General features: G+C 47.4%; 1 protein-coding gene across 13 annotated transcripts in view; it reads left to right on the forward strand.

Moving 5' to 3' along the window:
* RIMBP2 (RIMS binding protein 2) overlaps positions 1 to 19,846 on the forward strand; it is a 332,521-nt gene that overhangs the window by 70,004 nt on the left and 242,671 nt on the right. For 8 of the 13 annotated variants that reach the window (XM_058424982.1, XM_032168269.2, XM_032168265.2 and 5 more), the window contains exon 2: positions 16,769 to 16,903. The gene's annotated coding sequence lies outside the window, so the exon portion shown is untranslated. Of the gene's footprint in view, positions 1 to 11,395; positions 11,512 to 16,768; positions 16,904 to 19,846 lie in introns of those variants that run through there. The other 5 variants (XM_032168267.2, XM_058424985.1, XM_032168272.2 and 2 more) reach the window with 1 other exon arrangement.

A 19,846-nucleotide genomic window follows, 5' to 3' on the forward strand; every position in this document is an offset into this window, starting at 1 on the left:
AAAAAAAAAAAAAAAAAAAAAAAAAAAACAAAAATGTGCCAGGCGTGGTGGACACACTGTAGTCCCAGCTACTTGGGGGGCTGAGGCGGGAGACTCTCTTGAGCCTGGGAGGTGGACGGAGGCTACAGTGAGCCAAGATTGCGCCACTGCACTCCAGTCTGGGCAACAGAGTGAGACTCTCAAAAAAAAAAAAAAAGTTCTGATTTGTAGTCTTTGCCTATTTCTGTGGTGTAAACCCTCCAACCACAACTGATTTCAAACTACCTGTGACTTAACGGGTTCACAGTGTTGCTGAGTATTTCACAGTTTGAGAGACTAGGCGCTGGCTCCCAGACACAACTGGGAGAATGTCCTTGGTCATTGCCGCTGGCAGGTGCTGGTTAAGGGGCCTGTGTGGGGAAACCCAGTGGGCCACAGCCCTTGGAGTCAGTCAGCATGTGAAGTCAGCCCGAGCTGTTGGGCGCTTCGCCCAGTGTCTCTGTGCCACGTTCGCAGCCCGGAGGATGATTTCAGACGCACCGAAGTAACGCAGTGGTTGTGGCCATACGCTCCCGAGGGCTCAGGGTCTCTGTCCTGTGGCTTTTCTGATGTCACTCGCTAGCCTTGCTGCCCCTGAAGTCTGACGGTGATTAGGATCACTTGGTTTTAAAATGTCTCCCATAATTCCTGGGCTTTATACGCAGACACTGGGCTTAGATACAGGTGTGCTCCCTTGCACAAATTAATTTGCACTTGATGATAAGGCTCCTTGAAGTAAGGATACTTTTAATCTTCCCATCCCATTTATATAGATTCTTTGTAATGGTTAATCTTCCTAGACTGGATAATGAATTCAGCCACAGGTAGAGTCCAGATCGATGTGCGATTGTACTTTAAATGCAGCACGTGTCTCGGGGCTGGATCTTACGGTGCTCTTAACCAAGGTGACACGTGTCTGCCCTAATGGATTAAGCGCTGAGCGGCCCGTGAAAGCTAATTTGTCTAAAACCACAGGGCAGGACGTGGTGTGTTTCCTCGCAGCACCCTCTCTGCCTTCCAGTCTTGTAGCAAGTGTGTGTGTGTGAGTGAGTTTGAGGCCTTGTTACACAGTCTTTCTGGGTGAGTTCGAGGCCTTGTTAGGGAGTCTGCCTCTCCACCTCCTTTCCTTCGTCTCAATGGGAGAGGCTACAGGCCCCTGAATCCACAGTCTAGCTTTTCTGCCAGTGAGAGCGGAATCCTTCACGTCCATCAGACTATTGGTGAGCACTGTTTTGGGAGGGTGGCTGCCTGGGCTCCAGCTCCTGCCTCAGGGCCTTTGCACGTGCTGTGCCAGCTGCCTGAGGTCTCTCTCTCTCTCTGTCTCTGTCCCAGCATGGCTGCCTCCTCTTCACTGCTCTAGGCTTTGCTCAGAGGACACCTTCTCGGGGGGGGGCCACCTTGACCACACTCTCTAAAATTGCTGCCCCTCGCAGACCCCACTGCTTGCTCTCTGGTTTCCTTGTTCTGTTTCGCTCTCATGAGCTGAAACTGGCTGTTGTTCGTTTGCGTGTTTCTTGCCTCTGTTGCTCTGTGGGCATGTCCGCTCCTCTGGGGCAGGACCTTACCCTTGCCCCATGTTATTCACTGACGCATGTCCCGCGGTGTTCAATAAATGTGAGTGGAGGGGTGTGGAGCAGTGGTCCCCACCTCCACAGAGTGCGGCCTGGGTGGGCTTTCTTTCCCTCCGCATGTATAGAATTTGTTTTCTTATCTGTAAAGCTGGGGACCTGTCCCTGACCTAGTGATTTCTGTAGGCACCAGCTCTCCCGTCCCCAGTCCCATGGGGGGCCTGTCCGTGGCCCAGTCACTTCTGTAGGGACCGGCTTTCATCTCTGTGCTTCCATGGTCCTGGTCCTCAGGAGGTTTGGGCTCCGCCTTCCTGCCCTTCATCCTCTTCTGCTGGTCGCTTGTGGGGCTCACCTCTCCCTGACACAGGAGACACACGCTCCACACACATCACGGGACCTGCCGATGGGAGCTGGGAGCTGCTGCTGTGGCCCGTGCACCCGGGGCCAGGGCGAGTGTGAGCTCCCCGCATTCCACAGCTAGGAGGCCTACATGTCTCTGTGCAGCGGGGAAGTCTCGCCGGGGCTTAGCTCTCCTCTTAAAATGAAAGGTTGGCACAGGTTGGCAGGTGGCTGTTGCGGGGTCTTCATTTAAGGACAGCCAGCTGAGCCAGGACCCCTGAGGCAGCTGTTGGAGAACCATTGCTGTTTAGAGAGCCAGGGATTTGGAATGTGTCCGGTCCAAGACTCAAACTCAAGAGCAGGTGGGGATATAAATTCATGCCATTCTGGGGAAAGAATTGATGGCGCTCCATGGAGGGAAGCTGGTTGCTTCCTTCTAGCCCCTCTCTCAGTGAGCGGCAGTGTGGCCTGGCCGAGAGGGCACGTGTCCCGTTCAGAGCCAGCCTGGTTCAGATCGTGGTGCTGTGACCTGCTGGTGTGAGCTTCAATGCGTAGCCTAGTTTTCTTATCCCCAAAGTGGAGATAATGATGGGACTTGACTTATTAGGTTGTTGCTATCAGGATTAAATGAGTGAATTTAAGCAAAACATCGTGGACAGTGCCTGGTGCTTAGAAGAGGATAGATGCATGTTAGTTGATGTGGGTTGTCGAAGTAATAAAGGTTATTATGCCTAGTGGGATAGTCTGACTTATAAGACTAAACCCAGGCTGGGCGTGGTGGCTCACGCCTGTAATCCCAACACTTTAGGAGGCCAAGGCGGGCGGATCACCTGAGATCAGGAGTTCAAGACCAGCCTGGCCAACATGGCGAAACCCCATCTCTACTAAAAATACAAAAATTTGCTGGGTGTGGTGGCATGTGCCTGTAATCCCAGCTACTCAGGAGGCTGAGGCAGGAGAATCACTTGAACCCAGGAGGTAGAGGTTGCAGTGAGCCGAGATTGCGCCATTGCACTCTAGCCTGGGTGATGAAGCAAAACTCCATCTCAAAAACAAAAAACAAAAAACAAACAAACAAAAAACTAAACCCAGAGTCCCAGCCAGAGCCAGGGCCTCTCCCTGGAGTGTGGGGCATCATCTGGGGTGTCCTGGAGGGGAAGCCATTTTCTCTTTCTGGTCTGCCTTTGATTCCCACACCCCGTCCCCTGAGCCCCGAGTACCAATGCAAAGATTTTTCAGGCTCTTGGGGCAGGAGGCTGGGGGTACAGAGGTTAGAAACATGGCTTTAGCACCCGAGACATGGATTTGACTCTGGGCTCTGCTATTTACAAATTGCGTGACCTTAGACAGAGCATTCGACCTCTGGTTGCCTCAGTTTTCTCATCTGTACAATGGGGATAGTGGCTTATCTATAGAGTCAGGGTGGGGATTAATGACGTACAGCACTGAGATATGACCCCATCCTCAGATGGCCCTGGTGAGCTGTCATTGTCACCTGTGGCTTTGAGGGGCCCACCCTGGTGCAGCCACGCTTGGCACCCCTTGCCGTGTTGACCACTCTGTCCTCCTGGTTTACTCTCCAGCCATGCATAAGGGGTATGAGATGCCCTGAGGCTGACTCATTTTCCCAGAGTGCTCTCAGCACGGCCACCTCTTCCTTCCCCAGGAGTCCAGGAACAATATAGGCGCAGTTTGTTTTTCTGTTTTGTATGGCAGTTAATTCCCAGGCACTAATGAGGGGCTCTCTGCCCATGAGGCTGATTAGCAGAGAAGAATTGAGGGCGGCAATTATGACGCAGAAGAAAGGCAAGGAGCTGCAGTCACGATCCTAAATCCAGCCCATGATGCCGGGCTGAGTGTCCGACAGTCACCATCCTAAATCCAGCCCGTGATGCTGGGCTGACTGTCTGGCAGTCACCATCCTAAATCCAGCCCGTGATGCCGGGCTGAGTGTCCGACAGTCACCATCCTAAATCCAGCCCGTGATGCCGGGCTGAGTGTCCGGCAGTCACCATCCTAAATCCAGCCCGTGATGCCGGGCTGAGTGTCCGGCAGTCACCATCCTAAATCCAGCCCGTGATGCTGGGCTGAGTGTCCGGCATGCCACCGTGAAATGAAGGCTTCCTCCAGCCTTGGGTGACTTGGCCCTTGCGGTGCGGTCAGGGCTCATGATTTAGCTTTCTGTCCTTGGAATGGCAGACAGAAGAGGACTTGGGACCATCTGACCCTTCTGTGATCTCGTAATTATGACGGCATGCCTTCCAGTGGCTGCGAGTAGGGCACTGCACTGGCGTTCCAAGGCACGCGTTAGAATCGGTTAAAATGATGGCAAGACCGCGGTTTCTCTTGCCTGTCCACAGAAACAGCGCTGAGTGCCGGGACGGCTGTGACGCCGACATTAGTTAGCTTTAATAGGGCCATGTCTGCCCTTTCTTTGGTTGATGGCGTTCCCAGTAGTTTCCTAGGATTGAAGTTATCAATTTAATGTTTCCAAAGGCCGGCTTAGGCTTTTCTTTCATATCTGAAAAGAGAATAATTTTTCTTTTGTAAACCTTGGTGGCCCAGAGCGGCTGCCTCTCTCCCCTTGGTCTGTGTTGATCCTCTAACTTAGGGGGTGGCACAGGAGGGCCCAGAGGTGAAGCCCAGTGGCTGCGTGTGGTCCCTGGGGCCAGATGCCGACGTCAAATCCCCACGCCTTGTGTTTTGAGCTGTAGGACCAGGAGGTGCCTGAAGCCCTGGTCTGGGCCGTGGTGTCTCCCTCGTAACACGCGCAGGTCATCACAGTGCCTACCTCACGGGCTCTTTCGAAGCTTCAGTGAGCACTTTGAGTAAGATGCTGTGAACCTTGCTTAGCACAAAGTAAGCTCTCAAAAGGTTGGCTGCGGTTACGGACACGAATAGTGTTAATAGTTAGCATTAAAACGGAAAATGAAATTCTGGACATAACTTTATTTTAGAAAATGGCACGATACACTGAACTTCGGTTTGAAAATAAAGAAATAATTGGGCTGAAGATAAGCTTAATCTGTGATGGAAGGTTCCATACATAATTGTTCCAGGGCTTTTAGTGGGAGCAAAATTAACTTTCGTGTAAGATGATTAAGCTGATGAAATTGCTCTTGAGCAGTAAGTGTGTTTAATTAAATGCAAGGCATGAGCTCAGGTACACATTGTTCCCGGGAGTGTCCTGTTCTCTGAGCTGTTTCCTTGAGCAGCAGGGGTGGTTCTAGGCGGCGTGTTTGTTCCGCATCTTCCTCGGTGGCTGAAATGTCTGTGTTTGAGAATAATATCGTGAGATGCCCATTGTTCTGGAGCGGAGTGTACAGGCATGACCTGTGGAGTCTGCAATAATTCCAACCAACTAGAACTGACTAGAAAGCTAGCCAGGTCTCCACAGGGTGAGACTTCCTGGAACAGAAACGCCAGGAAGCCGAGGGCTCCCGCACACGTCAGGAATTTATGGAGTCATCAAGTGTCTTAAGCTCTCCAGAATTATTTTATTGATTTATATCTCTGGAGAATGGAGCAGCCTGACTACGTTTCCTGAGGGAGGTTTTAATTTCGGCTTTCGGTTTTTCACTTGTTAATGTTCTGTCATTTGTAGCTAAGTAGAGACACAAGAAATAAAATATTTCATTCAACAAAATAGTTGGGGTGCGGGTCCCATGAGCCAGGTGCCATTCGGGGTAGGAGTATAGCAGGGGACACGGTAGTCCCAGCCCCCGAGCTGCCTGAACTCATCTGAATGAGCCCAGCCAGCTGACCAGGAGGAAATCCACTGACCCGGAATGGTGTAGATGCTTGCTGTGTACAAAAGAACAGCAATTAAAAGGGTGAGGTACTTTTTTGGTCAGTTTTGAAAAAAATTTAATAGTTGTTTTTTTTTGTTTTTTTTTTTTTTGAGGCAGGGTCTTGTTCTATTAGGCTGGGGTGCCTTGGCCTCCCAGAGTGCTGGGATTACAGGTGTGGGCCACTGCACCTGGCCAATAGATTTTTTTTTTTTTTTTTTTTTAAGATGGAGTTTTGCTCTTATTGCCCAGGCTGGAATGCAATGGCGTGATCTCGGCTCAATGCAACTTCTGCCTCCCGGGTTCAAACGATTCTCCTGCCTCAGCCTCCTGAGTAGCTGGGATTACAGGTGCCTGCCACCATGCCCAGCTAACTTTTGTATTTTTAGTAGAGACAGGGTTTCACTATGTTGGCCAGGCTGGTCTCGAACTCCTGACCTCAGGTGATCGACCCGCCTCGGCCTCCCAAAGTGCTGGGATTACAGGCGTGAGCCACCGTGCCCGGCCAGACTTTTATTAAAAGAGCAGTTTTAGGTTTACAGAAAAACTGATCAAAGAGTACAGGGAGTTCCCAAGCACCCCCTCTTCCTGACCCCACAGTTTCCCCTATTATTAGTATGGTACATTTGTTTCAGTTGATCCAATGTTGATATTGTATTATTAACTAGAGTCCATAGTTTAGATTGGGTTTACTCCTTGTCTCCTGCATTCTATGGCTTTTGACAAATGTGTCTCTGTCATAGCATCAGACACAGTAGTTCCACCACCCTAAAAATCCCTCCTGTTCTACCTGTTTTTCCCTTCCTGCCACTCACCCCTGGCAACCACTGATTTTTTTTAACTATCTCCATAGTTTTGCCTTTTCTGCAATGTACTATAGTTCAGTGGTCTCCAACCTTTTTGGCACCAGGGATCAGTTTCATAGAAGACAACGGATGGGGAGGGGGAAAGGTTTCAGGACGAAACCTCAGATCATCAGGCATTAGATGCTCATAAGGAGCACGCAGCCCAGATCCCTCTCATGCGTAGTTCAAGTAGGGTTCACATTCCTATGAGAATCTAATGCCTGATGATCTGATAGGAGGCGGAGCTCAGGCAGTCACTTGCTCACCCACCATTCACCTCCTGCTGTGCGGCCCGGTTCCTAACAGGCCACCCTTACCGGCCCGCAGCTCAGGGCTTCGGGACCCCGACAGAGTTGGAGTCATACAGTTTATAGGCTTTTCAGACTGGCTTCTTTCACTTAGTGATGTGCAGTGAAGGCTCCTCTATGTCTCTTTGTGGCTTGATAACTTATTTTTTTAAAGTGTTGAGTTATTCCAGTATCTGGATGTATCATTCTTTCGCCTGTGAAATACATCTTGGTTGCTTATGGGAGTAATTCTAAGCTGAACCTAATCGGCGTCTATTCCCAAACAGGGTGGCTTTAATGTGTGTCCATCTGGGGAGATCCTGGAGAAATCAAGAAGGCCAGACATTTGCGATTTCTGTGCTCTGGGCACCAATTTCGTGACTCACAAGTTATTCATCCATTGCTATCTCATTCTAGCAACTAGATGCTGGTGAAGTCACTACACCAAAGCAGCTGGGGCTGGGTTCAGAGGACGTTAGAAGCCACGGTCATGAAGTTTGCATTCCAGGAAGCCTGATTTTCTCAACTGTCCACACGGCCAATGCCAAAACATTGGCCAAAGTCCTCAAATAACTTATTTACCAACCAGAATGTTATCTTCTTAATAACCAAAGTCAGTAAAGCTGGCAGGACCCAGGGAATCTGCTCATCCCTCCTCTCCTTTCCCACGAGCTGTACTGGAAGGTACCCCAAGCCAGGCCCGAAGGTTTCTGGATAAACAACAAACGGGAAAGAGGACATTGTTGCCAGAAGGACATTTACACCAGGACATCGCAGCTCCACCTCATTCTGTTAGGCATCAGGGTTGGTTCTAACCAAGTCCCACAAATGCCCTTGCTCCCGGCAGACAGTGCAGGAGATACATCGATCAATTCTTTATTTTCATTAATTTTAAGATTCCTTAACTGTGGCCTGAAGCTTTGGTTCTAATCACGTTACTCTTATTATATGTTCCCAGGGTTGGTTTACATTGCTTTCATTTTAATGGGGGCTGCTTCTTGAACTCACTAATTGCATGACTAATTACACTAAAGCATTGTGGATCCTCAGTCCGACGTGCTGTCTCAGGCACGCATTATTCATTCATTCACTCGACATATGTCGATCCAGTGTTTCCTGCGTTCCAGGCACTGCTGTAGGCTGGGAGGGGCCCCGTGGGCTGTGAGACCAACAAGAGCTCTACTCCCAGGGGCCTCCCATTCTACCGGGGCAACTGGTGATAAGCATTTTAAATGGTGATGGTGATGGGATAGATGCGGTGGGGTTTTAGCCTCTGTTGAGAGGTGATCTGAGGACAGGATGAGGCAGCAGAGACAGGAAAACAGGATGCAGCTCCCCAGAACATCTCAGTGCAAAGATTCAATGGCTATGGAGTGTGGAATTTTCTGTAGATACTGCTATGAACACTTTCCCATTTTAACATTCAAATGCAACCTGGAGCCAAAGAGATGGTACTGAATAGGCATGGCGTACACACCTTCATGATTCTCTGCTCTTCTGTATCCAGAACAAGGCAACAAGACACCATCCCCAAGACATTACTAGGTGTGTATGGTTTGGGTTTGGTTTTTACTAAAAGTGGCAGAAAACCTAATTACACTGACTTAGTCCTAAAAGGGAATGTGTTGAAACACAACTGAAAAACCCAGCTGTAGGTATTCCGCTTCTGTTACAGCTTGATCCAGGGGCTCCAGTAACGCTGTCAGGACTTGGTTTCTCCTCATAGCTCAGCGCTGCTCTCTGCAGTACTGACTCCACACCCAAACTCCCTGTAACGCCAGGCTGACATTCCTACCTTGCTGGGCTCACGTCATGGGGCTGGCTGATGGTTTAGTGTTCACTCATTTCCCCATCCGTTCATTTCTTTAATAGTGTGTGAGTATCTGGCACATACCCAACACTGGGCTAAGAGCTATGTGGTTGTTACCTCATCTAGTCCATTTAAGAAGCCCTTGGATTAGGGGATACTATTATACCTACTTCACAGCTGAGTCAATTGAGGTTCAGTGGGGTCTAATGAGCGTTCAAGGTGATTCAGCTGGTAAAAAGCAAAGCTGGGGTCCTCGCACCTGCCCAGAACCAGCTGGTAAATAAGATACATACAACCGCCAATCTCCACTTGGTTCTAGCTTTGTGAGGACCACCAATAGGTAGTTAGGAAATTAGGAATCTGCGTGGTGCTCAAGAGCGCCGGTAGGGAGGGAAGATGACATGAGAACGCAGATGAAAGGTCTTGGAGGGAGGGCTTCCTGGGCGAAGTGACATCTGCCTGGAAGACAATAGAGCCAGCCGTGTTGGGACAAGGAGTGTAGACCAGCCTCGCTGGGGGATAGCAAGTGCGAGGTCTGACCAAGAGAGGCCAAAGACTCCATTTGAGATCATGGAAGGAGTAGTTCATCATAAAGCGTGGAAAGGGAGGGTGGTGGCAAGAGATGAACCTCGAGGGCTTAGCGTAACCAGGTCACGAGTGGCATGGTAACCTTCACTCAGAGGCTGGAAGGCAGAGGGGCTTTAGCAGGGGAGGGACATAGATTTCCGTTTTGCAAGTTGGCTGTGTGGAGAAGACAGTAGGGGGTGGTGGAGTGGATGTAGGGGGCCCCGGTAGGAGAATGCAGGGGAGTGAAGTCAGAAGCTGGAATGTAGAGCGGGGAAGGGTTGGAAGGACGCTAAGATGTGTGGGCATTCATCAGGCCCCTTTCAGATGTTAGGTGGGACTGCACCCCTGGGCCCCATCTTTCCACCTGGGCCTGTGCATTATGCATGGAAACAGTAGCAGTTGCCACAACGAGATAGCATTGGATGAATAACTTGTGAGTCACGAATTGGTGTCCAGAGCACAGAAATCGCCAGTGTCTTGGGGTGCAGCTCTCAATGCCAGCAGTATCCCCTCGAGCTTCTCCTTCCCGCTGAGGTGCAGTGACCCAGGTGGTGGCCATTCTGTCAGCCTGGGTCCCAGGTGGGGATGATTTGGAGCAGAGCTACAGACACAGGGCAGGTGCCGCCAATGCACCCAGGTGATCTTAAGCCACTGTAATCAGAATTATTTGTAACCACAGCAGAGTCCAGCCTATCCTCACTGCTACATATGGGAAGGCAACAGAGAGGTTGAAGACTTCACTCATTCGGCATCTCAACAAGTGTTTCAGTAGCTCCTTTGGCCGGCTGCTTAGAATACGATAAGCAGGGTCCCTCCCCTCCTGGAGCTGACTGTCTAATGGGGACAGAGGTAGTAGGTCCAGGCACGGGCCCGCCTGGCTTGTGGTTCTTCTACAGCAGTAACCAGCAGCCCATGCAGTGGATGTGGAGAAAATGAGCTGCTGAGCTTCCTGAGGCTGGAACAAAGCAATCTGATGAAAGGCACGTCCTTAACTCTCTAGAAGCCCTGGAAGGAGAACGGAGAGGGGATGGGCTCCGTCCTGCCTGGTCCCCTGGGGCAGGGGGAGCTGGGCTCTGTCACCTGGCTAGGGTCTTCTCATCTCTGAATCTCAGCTCCCTTTTTTTTGCGTGCTCTGGATTCTGTGACTTTCATTAATGTGCTGGAGACTCTGTTGTTATTGGAAACAGAAAATGATTTGTTTACAGGTAGAGTCAGCCGGGTGCGGTGGCTCAGGCCTGTAATCCCAGCATTCTGGGAAGCTGCAGCGGGTGGCTTACTTGAGCTCAGCGGGTGGCTTACCTGAGTGACATAGTGAGATCCCATCTCTACAAAAAACATTTTTTTTTAATTAGCCAGGCATGGTGGTGAGCACCGGTAGCCTCAGCTACTTGGGAGGCTGAGGTGGGAGGATAGCTTGAAGCTGGGAGGTCGAGGCTGCAGTGAGCTGAGATGGTGCCACTGCACTTCAGCCCAGGTGACAGAATGAGACCTTGTCTAAAAAAAAGTCGTCTTTAAAGAGAGGCAGTTTTCTCTGGATTGGATGATGTGACCTGCTGGACCAAAGGCAACATATGGCTTGTGATGTGAGATGGACCAGGGCTCAAAGACCCCCAGAGACTTTGGGTGTGATTGTTAACCTGCCTGAGGCTGATTGTTCATTTGCTCTAAGGGCTTTGATGAGGAGCACGTGAGACAGGGCGTAGAAAACATTAAACCTGGGCACTCCTGGTGCAGGTGAGCTTTTCCTCCCTCTTCCTCACTCCACGTTTCTTGCTTCAGGTTCCTTCCCAACACGTCTGTCTCCTCTCTTTCCACGTATACAGCTCAAGAGAACAGGTGGCATTTCCCGCCTCCCCGTCTCCGCTCCCAAGGATATGTAATTCTGTGTCATGGATCTCCAGGAGAGTTGATCTGGGGTGGGAGATTCGGGGGGAAGAGAGCGACTGAGGAAAGGAAGGTGGTGTCTTGTGACACAGCTCATTGTGGAAGGACAGGTTCCCAGTGGCTCTGAACGCTGGGTGCTTTTCCCCCCGTGACTCATTATGACAGGCGTGCTGTGTGCCAACGGCTCCCATTCGCAGATTGAATTACCATCCTATTCAGCTGACACAAAGCAGTTCCTGGCCGGCTTGGGCAGCCCATGAATAAGTAAATAGCCTTCCAGCCTGGTGCCGAGCACAAACATCCGAGGCTCAGAGAGGCTGGCGTCCACAGGGACGGGAAGGGGGGCTGGCTGGGAGGCCTGGACCAGTCTGTCTGGTCCACTAGACCACTGATCTCCGGTGCCTTGTAAGTACCTGCTTTTGGGGCTGGGGAAAGAGCCCTGTGGGTTAATGAGATACAGCTTAGACACAGATGGGAAATCGATCTCTTTCTAGGCTGCGGGCTGTAGAGCAAGGGCTGTTTTCTGGGCTGAGAGGTGGGAAGAGGCATTTCCAGCCTCGGGGGGTTGTGATAACCCCCGGTTTCTAAACCTTTGGGTCTTAATTGCGGCTCAAATCACTGTTACTACCCTGTGGGTGTTCTGTTGCAAATCTGTCGTCAGGCCCTGTATCAGGCTAGAAAAGAACTTTGGTCCCGAGGGTCAGTTTGGGTAGGCTGTGGGCAGGACACTCGGGATAGGATGTGGCTCAGGAGGAAGGGCAAGGGCTGGGTGTTCCGTTATTTGTCCCTCCAACTTTCCTCAAGCATCACAGAACTGGCATTAGAAACAGCATCTATTTGAAGTTGTGAAATCTCAAGTGGAAATTCCTACTCTGTATTCGATTTTTGTGCAGCATTTTCAATTCTTTGAGCTCAAATGATGAGACAAAGTTGAACACCCTTTAGATAATGAATATACTCATACAATGGGTATAATTGTAGCATTTTAATTTCATGTAGGTCCACTGTTAGTTGAAATATACAGCAAAAACGTGAGGGTGCTGACTCTGGCTTAAGAACTGGGGTTTTTTTTTTTTATTCTATGTAGCGAGGACCTTGTAGTAAACAGATGAAATGAACTGCGTCTATGCCTAACATTAAATAGCAAGAACTAGCTCCTCCCTCCCGGCAGAAGGCATGATCCTGTGCTCTGTGATGAAGATGTTTATGGGGCAGAGCAGGTGGCCGGTGTTTTATGTGTCCTGGCGTTCGATGGCAGCAGCAGAACGTACATCAGTGTATCATTGGTTTTGTTTTCCTCTTGCCTAAATGGCTCTGTTAATTAAAACTTTGTGTAAAGTGGCCTTCGAGCTCTGTACTCAATTTTACATGGGCTCATTAGGGTTGGTTATGCACAGCCCCACGAATCCTTTATCTTGCTGGACCACTTTTGAATTAATAATTAACATACTTCACATGTAACCATACGGAGTAGTTTTTTATGCCCTATAATCATTAGCAAGCTCTCCAGTCAGCCTGGTGAGATATTAGAGCCCCTTAGCCTCTTTAATGATCGAGCAGGCTGAGCCGAGGACAGGAGGGGCCCCAGAGCAAAGAGAACAGGGTAGTTGAAGAGGCACATCCCAGGAGCCCGGGAAGATGAGGGGAGAAAGCGGTGGGTTTACTTATTCTATACCGTGGGCACTGACATTCACTAAACGCATTGACAAGCCAGGAATCATTGCCCCACCTAAAATGTTTTCTTCTTTAATAGAACTAGAAAAAAAAAGTACATCACTTGCAGATTATCGTGACTTCCTGTAATCTTGTTTTTTCATGTTCTTCTTAATGATTTCTCTGAGAGAACATGATTCCTTAGAGGAGCAGAATAGGATGTGTGTTGGTGGAGGTAAGGACTTGGTGGTTTGCATTAAAAGGAGGTAGTCAGCAGTGATGACGCTGTGCCTCTGCCTGCAGGGATCTCACTGGAGGTGTCTACCTTGATTCGTTTGCATCCAGCCCATCTGATCATGGTTAGAAACGTCTCTGTTTTATTGTTTGCCGAAATCGTCCCACGATGAAGTAGGTGGACCAGTGGTGTTACATCAGTTGATTTTAGGAGATGTATAGATTTTTAAAAATGTTTTTATGTGATGGCTATTTGTTTCATGTAGTTTAAAGAAAAGACATGGGCATATCAAGTAAGTTAATGTGATAGTATAAGGTTTCCTTTGAGAAAGATTTGTGGAGGAAGACTTCAGTGAGTTCCCAAACTTGACACAAGCATGCTTTCCTTTGTGCTGCAACAGTAGTTTTTAACTTGAAAGTGCACGCATATAATTTGAAAAATTAAGTGTATAAAGGTATATGAAAAAAATCTCGTGCTGTCTCTTCTTTCCATACCCAGTCCCTTGAGCCCACTTTCAATACTTCTAGTGGTTTCTTCTTGAAGCTCGTAAATAATAGTAAAAATTGCCTATATTGTGACTTTTTTTTTGACTTACCAGTTTTCCAAAGTAAAAAATATTAACAGCACTTTCTGGGGTGGTAGATAAGTGGTTCTCAAAGGGCTTTGAGTGGGCAGTTTTGCCTTTCAGGTTTGGTGTTGGGAGACACTTCTGTTTGTCATGATTCAGGGAAACGTGTCTGCTACTGGCCTCTGGTTACTACTGGCAGGGGTGCTGCTGAACACCCCATAGTGCACAGGACAGCCTGCACAAGGAAGAATTATCTGGCCCCAAGTGTCACACTGCTGAGGTTGAGCAGCTCTGTGGTAAATGAAGATTTAGTTATCTTAGTTTCCCTCCCCCAGTCTATACGCATAGTTAAATTGCTGCTTTATTTAAGTGAATACTTAGTCGTTACATTGTTACTGTGTGTATATTGTTAATGATAACACGAATTAGTGACTGTGGTTACATTCCTTTCACTGTATGGCTTTTTAGTTTTCCTGAAGTTATTAATAGCCTGATTTTCAATTGTGCCATTTGCAATCCATGTATTAAAAACTCTTCTCCAGTTCTTTCTGATATCAAAAGCTTTTCTTAAGTCTGTCTTTTCTCTAGATTCTTTATTTCTAAAGCCCTTTGTCGTCTTGTTTCAAACTGATTGCTCGAGAGCTAAGGCTCAGCTGTCACCTTGCAATTCTTCTCTATCCCTGTTTAGGGTAGGATTTGTTGTTTCCTGGATGCTGTGGCTTTCCCTTTTATCTTTTTTTTTTTCCCACTTGTTTTGCTGCAGCACATCTTCCAGTCATTTCCTAAGAAAGAACACGCTGCGGAGGTACATTTTATGAGTCTTTGCATGTATGGTAATCTCTCTTCTCTATCCTCACACTTGACTGACAGCTTGTTTTGGGTATAGAACCTTAAGTTGGAAATAATAGTCAATCAGAATTTTAAAGACATTCTGTTGGCTTCCAAGATTGCTGCTGAGAAGTCTAATGCCCTAACCCATTTTTTTCCTTTTTAAAATTCCACCTCTTCTTTCTAACAGTTATGGGAAGTATTTAGGGCCTTCTCTTTATCATTTACCTTCTTGAATCTCATGGTACTCTTTGCTTAGGTTTTTATCTGTTGCAGAGCACTCAGAGATCCTTTAATCTAGAACATGTTCTTATGCTTTTCTGACAGTTTTCAATTTATCGTGATTCTGGGCAGTTTAAAAACTAACAAAATAGAAGTAAAGGAATTTCTGATATTTTGGTTGTTTATGTCAACATGAAGGTACTGATATATATATATAGGAATTTTTGTTTTTAAATATTTGGTTGCCCAGATGAGAATTCCCCAAGAGTTTATGTGTAGCATGCTTATTGGTTTTTATTTTTATTTTTATTAATTAACTTATTTTTATTGATTAACTTGACCAATAATAACTCTTTCTGTAGTTGGCTGGGCATCAGTCAGCTGATTGTTATTATTTTCTCTTTCTAGAAACCTTATTGGTAAAAGACCTCCTGGATTGATAGTCTCTTTTTTTATTTAATATTTCCTAGGACTTTGGGAGATGTCTTTTATCATCCAAATCTGCCATTAAAATTTTTATTTCAGCAACTATCTTTTTCATTCACAAGAGTTCTTTTTGTCCTTCATTGGTCTTTTTAGCATCTTGTTCTTGACTTTTACGTGCTTTCTGAAGATACTTGTTAGACTTGTTGCTTTTTTTTTTTTTTTTTTAATCTTGTTTGGTTGGCTGGATGATCTCTCTCTCTTCTGGGTTTTATCGTGATGTTCTTTTACTCTTCCATATTAGAGGTTTTTAAATGAAGCTGTACTCCTTGGTTGACTGCTTTTGGAGCATAGTCTTGACAGGTTGGGGGAGGTCAGTGGTGAGCTCACTCCAGGGTAGCTGTGAGGGAGCTGAACACATTTTGTTGTAGAAGCTCCTCATGTCAAACATGGTCTTTGCTCTTGGATTGTAGTTTTCTACCAAAATATTTCCAGTCTCCTGCCTAGTTTGAGAGTGGTGTGGGGTAGCATCCACCTACCTGCTTAATGCATTGGGTCTGGGGAGGGGTATCTGCAGGCGGGCTGTCTAATTTCTGTTTTCAATATAATAGCACTTGGCTGTTATGACCTCTACCTGCTGCATGTGAGTCCTGAGCTCCCTCATTAAATATCTCTAGAAAATAAACTTCAGTCTCCTGCCTAGATGTCTTTCCCTCACAGATCGCTTGCACAAAATTCTAAATTTTATTAGATTCTAGCTTGAACTAACATTATGTGTGCCTGTTCTGGTATTCCCTGTCAGACGGAGAGTCCTGGGAGGCCTTGCTCTTACTCATGCTTGAGCCTAACAGCTGTCAGGAACTTTGCAGGTGCTCAGAACATGTTTGCTGAATTGAAATAAATTGAATTTTGGCCATACAGATGGTTTTTCAGCTCCAAGTTCTAGGATAAAGCCTCACTTGCTTTTTATCCTTCCTCTCACTCCTGCTGGTTCATATGGATGCAGGATATTAGCAAGCTTTTTGATAAAACCTGTTAATTCAATTTGTCATCTTATTCTGTGGTTCTGAGCAGGTTAATAACCCTTTTTAACAAAACAGAAGTAAAGAAATTTCTGATATTTTGTGCATGTCAACATGAAGGTCTAATGATATACAGGAATTTTTGTTTTTGAATATTTGATGGCCGAGGTGGGAATTCTTTAAGAGCTTACTATGTGTAGCATGCTTGTTGGTTTTTATATTTATTTTTATTAATTAATTTGACCTATAATAACTCTTTCTGTCATCAGCTGGGCATCAGTCACATCTTGATAATTAAGGATATGTGCAGTGCATGCCCAGATATTGACTTGTGCCCTCAGTTCTGTCCCTTGCTATCATCTGTCTAACCTGGATAATTAGACCTAAGTGCCTTTCTCTTGGCAAATTCAGGAACTTGATGGTCTACTCAAGGAGTCACGAAAGCTTCGTGTCAATGGCTGTGTTGTATTGTTGCATTGTTCCATACCAGGAAATTTGGTTGAAGGGAAAGAAAAATCTCAGGCTGGGAGGACCATGAGTTCAGTTTCAAATCTGTCCCTCACTCAGCCCTCAGTGTTCGGAGCTGGAAAATGGTAGCAGAATTCCTGCCTCTCCCTGGCTCTTAGGCATCAAGGAAGGTGAAGGAGGCAGACAAGCGAACTTGCAAGTCATTCTTTGGTGACAGAAGATTGTGTCTGCTTCTTTCCGCAGCTTGGAAATGACCCGCCACACCTGAAGCCTGCAGGTGCTGAGGCCACATTCGATCAGACGCAAGCTTTCGGTGACCCCTGGGGAAATTTCCCTCTTCCTGTCCTGAGACCAGGAACTCAGCAGAGAAACTCTGTGGTAAGTCGTCCTTCCTTTTCTCAGAAGCAGTATTCCTCTGTGTCAGTTAGGGGCTGTGTCTGTTCTTTCATGGTTTGTTGATTTATTTGAGGCATATTTATTGAGTGCCAACTGTATGTCCCCTCGTTAAGAGGACTGAGTAGTAAGCAGAGCAGATGTGGTCCTTACCCTCTCAGAGAGAGAAACATCATGGGCAACAGCCGTGCAAAGGCCCTGAGGCGAGAAAGAACTTGATGCCTGAAAATCTGGGTGTCTGGCGCACAGATGGGGACAAGTGGACAGGGCAGTTCATTCAGGATCTCAGGGCTGGCTGTGCTAGGGTATTGATTCTACATCTTAAGAACAATGGCCAGAGAGTAGTGATTGATTTTAGGTGGAGAATGACATGATCCAATTTTTATTTTAATAAGATCGCTTCCCATTCTGAATGGAGGTGGAGGTAATCGTGGGAGCAAAGAGGATTAGGCGGCAACCCTGTAGTCCACATGACTGTCAAGGGTGGCCTGCACCAGGATGGTAGTGGACGTGAGGGTCATTGGAGAGGTCCTGGATATATTGGGGCAGCAGGACCTGCTAGCCATTGTGATAGACTGGGCTGAGAGGGAGTGCAAGGGGGTGACAAGAATGGCTTTCATATTTTTGGCGTGGGCTGCATGGTGGAAGGGGAGGACCATTTCCTAGGATGAGAAAGACTGAGAGAGCAGTAGAAGTATGGGGAGATTCACATTCAGGTTTGCGCTGAAGCCCAGTTTTGAGTTTGAATTACCTGACTGACACCTAAATACAGGTAAAAATCCACAGTTCAGGTGGATGTGGATCCACAGTTTCATGGTCAGGTTCAGGGTTCAGGGTTCAGGAGAGGACTCTAGGCTGGTTTCTTCATTCCTTGTGAAATGTTTGGTTTGAGGTTTCCTGTGCAGAGGTGTGATCTGAATTCAGGGCAATAGTTCACCCTGTGTGATCATGAGACAATCTTGAGTAGTAAGAATAACAGCTGCTTTCTGCTACTAAAGGGTTTCAACCCGGAAATGGCTGGCTAGGCACTGGTGGCACTGACTATTCCACGTGCATTTGATCCCGCAGCAGAAGATCAATCAGCTGGACCTTTGGTGCCCCTGCTTGGGCTTGGCAAATGAATCTGAGTCTCAGATTCCAGTAAGCATGGTGGTGGTGGAGGAGATGGTGATGATGCCAGCGGTAGTCCTGGTGATGGAGGAGATGGTGATGATGCTGGCAGTAGTTGTGGTGATGGAGGAGATGGTGGTGATGCTGGCAGCAGTCGTGATGGAGAAGATGGTGGTGATGCTGGCGGTAGTCATGGTGACAGAGGAGGTATGATGATACAGTAGTTGTGATGGAGGAGACGGTGATGACTTTGGTAGTCATGGTGATGGAGGAGATGGTGATAATGCTGGCGGTAGTCATGGTGATGGAGGAGATGGTGAGATGGTGATAATGCTGGCGGTAGTCATGGTGATGGAGGAGATGGTGGTGATGCTGGCGGTAGTCGTGATGGAGGAGATGGTGGTGATGCCGGCGGTAGTCATGGTGATGGAGGAGATGGTGATGCTGGTGGTAGTCGTGGTGATGGAGGAGATGGTGGTGATGCCGGCGGTAGTCATGGTGATGGAGGAGATGTGATGATGCAGTAGTTGTGATGAAGGAGATGGTGATGATTTTGGTAGTCATGGTGATGGAGGAGATGTGATGATGCAGTAGTTGTGATGAAGGAGATGGTGATGATTTTGGTAGTCATGGTGATGGAGGAGATGGTGATGGTGGTGATGGAGGAGATGGTGATGATTTTGGTGGTAGATAGTCATGGCAACAGAGGAGATGGTGATGATGCTGGTGATGCAGTAGTTGTGATGAAGGAGATGGTGATGATTTTGGTAGTCATGGTGATGGAGGAGATGGTGATGGTGGTGATGGAGGAGATGGTGATGATTTTGGTGGTAGATAGTCATGGCAACAGAGGAGATGGTGATGATGCTGGCGGTAGTCATGGTGATGGAGGAGATGGTGATGCTGGTGGTAGTCGTGGTGATGGAGGAGATGGTGGTGATGCTGGCGGTAGTCGTGATGGAGGAGATGGTGATGATGCCGGCGGTAGTCATGGTGATGGAGGAGATGGTGATGCTGGTGGTAGTCGTGGTGATGGAGGAGATGGTGGTGATGCCGGCGGTAGTCATGGTGATGGAGGAGATGTGATGATGCAGTAGTTGTGATGAAGGAGATGGTGATGATTTTGGTAGTCATGGTGATGGAGGAGATGTGATGATGCAGTAGTTGTGATGAAGGAGATGGTGATGATTTTGGTAGTCACGGTGATGGAGGAGATGGTGATGCTGGTGGTGATGGAGGAGATGGTGATGATTTTGGTGGTAGATAGTCATGGCAACAGAGGAGATGGTGATGATGCTGGCGGTAGTCGTGGTGACAGAGGAGCTGATGGTGATGCTGGCGGTAGTTGTGGTGATAATGGTGGTAATGGATCCAGCCAGTATGTGTTCAGTAGACCTAAATCCACACCCAGTCCTCTGATTCCTATTTTATGCATTCGTTTTCCATACAAGAAGGCAGAAAAGGTCTGATGTGAGACTTAACTGTTTCCAATGTAGGATATATACTTGGTAATCATTTGTTTCTCGTTACAATAGAGCCACTAATCATTACATAATGAGTAAAGGCAGCATCCTTGGAGGTGGGTAAGATTCCTGAAAAATATTTCAAAACCCTTTTGTTTTCATTATTAATATAATGGTATCAGTTTCTTCAATGAATATAATTTATGACAATATGGTTATCTGTATGCCCTAAAAAGACAAATTGTGTCATTAAGAACACTTTCAAAGAGTGTGCTTCAACCGAGTGGTGTGGGTTATTAGTTGTAATTTTTTTCCAGTGCATTTATTATACTTGGCCTATGGGATACAGAAGCCA

The sequence above is a fragment of the Hylobates moloch genome, unplaced genomic scaffold (assembly GCF_009828535.3).
Source record: "Hylobates moloch isolate HMO894 unplaced genomic scaffold, HMol_V3 SCAFFOLD_12, whole genome shotgun sequence".
In the NCBI taxonomy this organism is placed as follows: domain Eukaryota; kingdom Metazoa; phylum Chordata; class Mammalia; order Primates; family Hylobatidae; genus Hylobates; species Hylobates moloch.